The sequence below is a fragment of the Triticum urartu genome, chromosome 6A (genome assembly GCF_056163025.1).
Source record: "Triticum urartu cultivar PI428250 chromosome 6A, HENAU_Tu73, whole genome shotgun sequence".
Lineage (NCBI taxonomy): Eukaryota > Viridiplantae > Streptophyta > Magnoliopsida > Poales > Poaceae > Triticum > Triticum urartu.
Window position 1 is genome coordinate 96,671,274 of NC_141878.1, and position 6,740 is coordinate 96,678,013.

Sequence of the window (6,740 nt, forward strand, 5' to 3'; positions counted from 1 at the left end):
TGAATCAATGGGATCAAAAAGACGATGCCTAAGGATACTAACGAATATTGCCAGACATATGGAAAGCATCCATAATGCAAGCAGGCAAGTATTGCAGAGCAATAAGCTACTAAGGATTTTTGGAGGATCGAATAGTATTTCAAAGACCATTGAGAAACACATGAATAACTGGGTGATGAGCGGATACTCAATAAGTGCGAGAATTATCCGTAGGGGTATTCAGGTGACAAAGAACAACAAGGCAGTAAGCTCAAAGGATTATCGAAACAACGACAAGTATTTCGGGGTATTCTGTAATAACAAGACCAACCGGGGATGATTGTAAGAATAACAACTGAAAGTAGTTATCCATAAGGGTTGACGGTGGAAGGGGAATTGCAAACGCGATGAACACAAGTCATCGGGTTAATAGCGGAGAGTATCTTCAGGGTCTTTACGTGCAGCAGACGATCATCAGTAATAAGGGGCTCTCCGGGTGAAAGTGATAACGAGATCCTAATGTTAGATTTAGAAAAATTCATTTAACCCGAATAGAAGAGAGGTTAGAGTCCCAGAGTAAAGGTCGAGGAGCAAAAGATCCTAGTAACAACCGATGGCGACGTGGGCCCAGGGGCCGCACAGCCATGTTAGTAAAACTTTTTGCAATGTCTAGACTCGACTTCGGCCAAGGAGTCTGGAAGGGGGATTCCTACAGGCAGTCGGCTCTGATACCAACTTGTGACGCCCCCGATTTAATCGTACACTAATCATACACGCAAACGTGTACGATCAAGATCAGGGACTCACGGGAAGATATCACAACACAACTCTACAAATAAAATAAGTCATACAAGCATCATATTACAAGCCAGGGGCCTCGAAGGCTCGAATACAAGAGCTCGATCATAGACGAGTCAGCGGAAGCAACAATATCTGAGTACAGACATAAGATAAACAAGTTTGCCTTAAGAAGGCTAGCACAAACTGGGATACAGATCGAAAGAGGCGCAGGCCTCCTGCCTGGGATCCTCCTAACTACTCCTGGTCGTCGTCAGCGGGCATCACGTAGTAGTAGGCACCTCCGGTGTAGTAGGAGTCGTCGTCGAAGATGGCGTCTGGCTCCTGGGCTCCAACATCTGGTTGCGACAACCAGATAGAAGAGATAGGGGGAAAAGAGGGAGAAAGCAACCGTGAGTACTCATCCAAAGTACTCGCAAGCAAGGAGCTACACTACATATGCATGGGTATCAAATGGAGTAAGGGTATCATATGTGGACTGAACTGCAGAATGCCAGAATAAGAGGGGGATAACTAATCCTTTCGAAGACTACACTTCTGGCAGCCTCCGTCTTGCAACATGTAGAAGAGAGTAGACTGAAGTCCTCCAAGTAATATCGCATAGCATAATCCTAACCGATGATCCTCCCCTCGTCGCCCTGTGAGAGAGCGACCACCGGTTGTATCTGGCACTTGGAAGGGTGTGTTTTATTAAGTATCCGGTTCTAGTTGTCATAAGGTTAAGGTACAACTCCAAGTCGTCCTGTTACCGAAGATCACGGCTATTCGAATAGATTAACTTCCCTGCAGGGGTGCACCACATAACCCAACACGCTCGATCCCATTTGGCCGGACACACTTTTCTGGGTCATGCCCGGCCTCGGAAGATCAACACGTCGCAGCCCCACCTAGACCAACAGAGAGGTCAGCACGCCGGTCTAAACCTAAGCGCCCAGGGGTCTGGGCCCATCGCCCTTAGCACACCTGCACGTTGCGTGGGCGGCCGGAAGCAGACCTAGCCTAGTAGGCGTTCCAGTCCAATCCAGCACGCGCCGCTCCGTTGCTGACGTCACGAAGGCTTCGGCTGATACCACGACATCGAGTGCCCATAACTGTCCCCGCATAGATGGTTAGTGCGTATAGGCCAGTAGCCAGACTCAGATCAAATACCAAGATCTCGTTAAACGTGTTAAGTATCTGCGAACGTCGACCAGGGCCAGGCCCACCCCTCTCCTAGGTGGTCTCAACCTGCCCTGTCGCTCCGCCTCAAAGTAACAGTCGGGGGCCGTCAGGAACCCAGGCCCACCTCTACCGGGATGGAGCCACCTGCCCCTTCAGCCCCCATCTCTGAACAGTATCACAGGTAAGGTAGCTGTGTAAAGTATATTGTATATGCCCGTGATCACCTCCCGAAGTGATCACGGCCCAGTAGTATAGCATGGCAGACGGACAAGAGTGTAGGGCCACTGATGGAACACTAGCATCCTATACTAAGCAGTAGGATAGCAGGTAATGGTAACAACAGTAGTAGCAAGGATAGGATATGCATTAGGATAGGAATAACGGAAAGCAGTAACATGGTACACTACTCTAATGCAAGCAGTATAGAGAAGAGTAGGCGATATCTGGTGATCAAAGGGGGGGCTTGCCTGGTTGCTCTGGCAAGAGAGAGGGGTCGTCGATGTAGTCGTACTGGGTAGCAGCGGCGTCGGTCTTGGTGTCTAGCGAGAGAAGAGGGGGAAGAAGCAATAAATATAATGCAAACAATTGCATGATGATGCATGACATTATAAAGCGTGATGCTAGGTGTGCCCTAACGCGGTACGAGGTGGTACCGGTGAAGGGGGGAAACATCCGGGAAATTATCCCCGGTGTTTCGCGTTTTCGGACAGACGAACCGGAGGTGAAATGTTGCAGGTTCACTATGCTAGGGACGCGTGGTGGACGAACGGGCTGCGTATCCGAATTCGTCTCGTCGTTCTGAGCAAGTTTCATGTACAAAGTTTTTCCATCTGAGCTACGGTTTATTTTATATTAATTTTAAAAGATTTAATCATTTTTAGATTTATCAGAAATTAATTTAATTTGAAAACGTTTATTGCGTCATCATGACGTTAGCGGTCAGCGTTGATTGTTGACCGGTCAAACAAGGCAGTGGGGCCCAACTGTCATTCACTGTTTACCTAATCAAATAATTAAGGCTAATTAACAGTGTTAATTAGATTAATTAACAGGATTAACTAAGTTAATTAATTATCTTAACTAATTAATTATTATTTTTAATATTATTTTTATTCTTTTTTTTCTAAAGTTCCAGGGGGTAGGCCCCACATGTCATTGGGTCTGGGGGGCCTTAGCGGGCGCCGGCGCTAGTGGAAGCGGGTGTGGTGCCCGTGCCCGAGGCCGTAACCTGCCCGAGCGATGGGGGGGAGCCGGGTACGGGCTCCGGCGGCCAAGGACCGCGATGGCGCTGGCCGGAACAGGGCGGCAGGGCGGAGGCGGGACGGCGCCTGGGGTGAGCAGCATCGGCTGGAGCGGCTGAGCGCGGTCGTCCGGCGCGGCGCAGGAGCAGAGCGCCGGCATAGGAGGGAGGCAGCAGCAGCGCGAACACAGGCGGGGCGAGGTTGCGTCGTGCGGGTGCGTACGGGAGCTGCGGTGGCCGCCGCGGGCAGCGCCGACGCAGGTTGCAGGGGAGCGCTGCTGGCGCGGCCGTGGGCGCGAACGACACTAGCGGGCGCCGAGCGCGGCAAGGACGTCGACTGCGGGGGCGCGATGCGACGGAGCTCGTCGGGGCAGTCGGGAGCGGCGAGCAGCGGAGGGAACGAGCATGGGGCGAGGGGAAGAGAGGAGGGGCGCGGCTCACATCGGGTGGGGTAGGGCACTGGCAGTGGGTGCGGGGAGGCTCGTGGTGGCCGGAGTCGGTGGCGGTGTGCGGCGGCCCGAGGTGGAAGCCGAGCACGGGGCGGCGTCGTTGGGGCGGCCCCCTCCCGATCCAGCGGAATCGGGCAGAGGAGGGCGGAGGAGCGCGGCGTCTGGGACGGCGGCCGATGACGGGGCTCGAGGCGGCGGTGGCGTCCGGCGAGGAGGGGAATTCCGAACGGCGACGGTTGGCGAAGAGGAGCCGGCGCCCGATCCAGATCGGGATCGGGAGGAGACGAGGGAGAGAGGGGAACGTGGGGGGAGGAGTGGGGTAGTGGGCTAGGGTTTCGGTGTCCCCAGGGGTTAGTAGGTGAGGTGGGGTGGGCCGGTCCAACCAGGCCGACTGGAGTGGCCAGCTGGGCTGAGGCCCAGCGCGCGGGGGGAGGGGGGTTCCCTTTTCTTTTTTTACAGTCTTACTTTGCTTTTCTTTTATTTATTCTTTTAGTTCTTATTTGTATTATTTTTAGTTTCCAAAAATACAAAAGTGGCACCTAAAATAGTGTTACAATTTATGCCACTGCCACAAACCGTTTAGCATTGAAATAAAAATAGTTTTAAATTGTTTATTATTTTAAAGCATTTGAATAATTGTTTTATCACTATTTATTTACTATAGTGCATTTAAACGCTTTATAAAAGTGTGGTTTCTGCACCAATACTACATATGATTTATTTGTCACATTTAGAACATTTTAGTTTTAACATTTGAAAAGCTTTTGTTATTTGTCTTTATTTTAAATTTGGATTGTTTTTGAACCATCGCGAGATTAACTAGAGTGATAGCGGTGACATGGCATCATTAGGAGAGGGTTACTGTAGCTTAATTATCCGGGCGTCACAGTGAGGCAAGTCCTTCGTGGGCGACGACCATGGTAGGATAGACAAGGTTTCTTCTTCGTGGACCCTTCGTGGGTGGAGCCCTCCGTGGACTCACACAACCGTTACCCTTCGTGGGTTGAAGTCTCCATCAACGTGGATGTACGATATCACCACCTATTGGAACCACGCCAAAAATCTCCATGTCTCCAATTGCGTTTGCACACTGCAATCCCATCCCTTTACATTCTTGCAACTTGCATGCTTTACTTTCCGTTGCTCATATACTCTTGTCATGCTTGCTTGATATGTATTGTGAATGTTTAAACTTATGCCAAAACTCCACTTCAACTCAAAGAATTTAAAAACTGCAACTTTTCTTACTTAGAGTCTATTCACCCCCCCCCTCTAGACACCTCTTCTCGATCCTTTCACTAGTCATGATCATGTATATAGGCATCACGTCCGCGACAAGTAGACCGAAACGATTCTGCATCTACTACTATTACTCCACACATCGACTGTTATCCAGCATGCATCTAGCGTATTAAGTTCATAAGAATAGAGTAACGCATTAAGCAAGATGACATGATGTAGAGGGATAAACTCAAGCAATATGATATAAACCCCATCTTTTTATCCTTGATGGCAACAATTGAATACGTGCCTTGCTGCCCCTGCTGTCACTGGGAAAGGACACCGCAAGATTGAACCCAAAGCTAAGCATTTCTCCCATTGCAAGAAAGAACAATCTAGTAGGCCAAACCAAACTGATAATTCAAAGGCACTTGCAAAGATAATTAAATCATACATATAAGAATTCAGAGAAGAACCAAAATTGTTCATAGATAATCTTGATCATAAACCCACAATTCATCCGATCTCGACAAACACACCGCAAAAAGAGTTACATCGAATAGATCTTCAAGAAGATCGAGGAGAACTTTGTATTGAGATCCAAAGAGAGAGAAGAAGCCATCTAGCTAATAACTATGGACCCGAAGGTCTGAGGTAAACTACTCACACATCATCGGAGAGGGTATGGTGTTGATGTAGAAGCCCTCCATGATTGATTCCCCCTCCGGCGGAGCTCCAGAAAAGAAAAGTGCTTGTTGGGTTGTCTCCCAACTAGCATGACTCTAATATCACCATGTGACAAACACACTTAAGTCTAACATAATTCCTATGCATATGTATTTTATAAGCAAACAAATTATCAAGGCGAACAAAAACTAGCATATGCAAGGAAGAAGAAAGGAACAATAGTAATCTCAACATAACGAGAGGTAATTTTGTAACATGAAAATTTCTACAACCATATTTTCCTTTCTCATAATAATTACATGTAGGATCATAATAAAATTCAACAATATAGCTATCACATACAATATTCTCATCATGATCCACATGCATGTAAAGTTGACACTCTTCCAAAATAGTGGGATTAACATTAACCAAAGTCATGACCTCTCCAAACCCACTTTTATCAAAAACATCACAAGATCGAACATTCTCCAAATTTGTGGGATCTAAAGTCGACACTCTTCCAAACCCACTTTCAATATTATTACAAACATTATTATCAATCTCATATTCATCATGGGGCTTAAATAAATTTTCAAGATCATAAAAAGAATCACCCCAATCATGATCATTGCAACAAGTAGTAGACATAGCAAAACTAGCATCCCCAAGCTTAGGGTTTTGCATATTATAAGCACAATTGACATTAATAGAATTTATACTATCATCATTGTAATCATGCTTTTTATTCAAAGATCCATCATGAATCACTCCATAAAGTACCTCATCACAATTTTCAGATTCACGAATTTCAAGCAAAACTTCATAAAGATAATCTAGTGCACAAAACTCACTAGCAATTGGTTCATCATAATTGGATCTCTTAAAAAGATTAGCAAGTGGATGAGGATCCATAGATCTTAGTGCACAAACCACCACTTAAGGTAATGTAATAAACAACTATTCCAACCAAACAAGCAAACGAGCCAAGTAAGATATCAAAGCAAATGAAAAGACGAACGGAAGAAGGGTGAATAAAACGGCAAAGGTGAAGTGGGGGAGAGCAAAACGAGAGGCAAATGGCAAATAATGTAATGTGAAGGATAAGAGTTTGTGATGGATACTTGGTATGTCTTGACTTGTGCGTAAACCTCCCCGGTAACGGTGCCAGAAATCTTTCTTGGTACCTCTTGAGCACTGCGTTGGTTTTCCCTTGAAGAGGAAAT

The 6,740-nt window shown here is 47.0% G+C and overlaps 1 long non-coding RNA gene across 1 annotated transcript; it reads right to left on the reverse strand.

Moving 5' to 3' along the window:
* Positions 1 to 840: 840 nt before the first annotated feature.
* LOC147964205 (uncharacterized) lies at positions 841 to 3,929 on the reverse strand. The gene is made up of 3 exons (XR_015609334.1): positions 3,620 to 3,929; positions 2,406 to 2,477; positions 841 to 1,115 (listed from the first exon to the last, which is right to left on the reverse strand). It is a non-coding gene; the product is annotated as an uncharacterized LOC147964205 (long non-coding RNA).
* Positions 3,930 to 6,740: the final 2,811 nt, after the last annotated feature.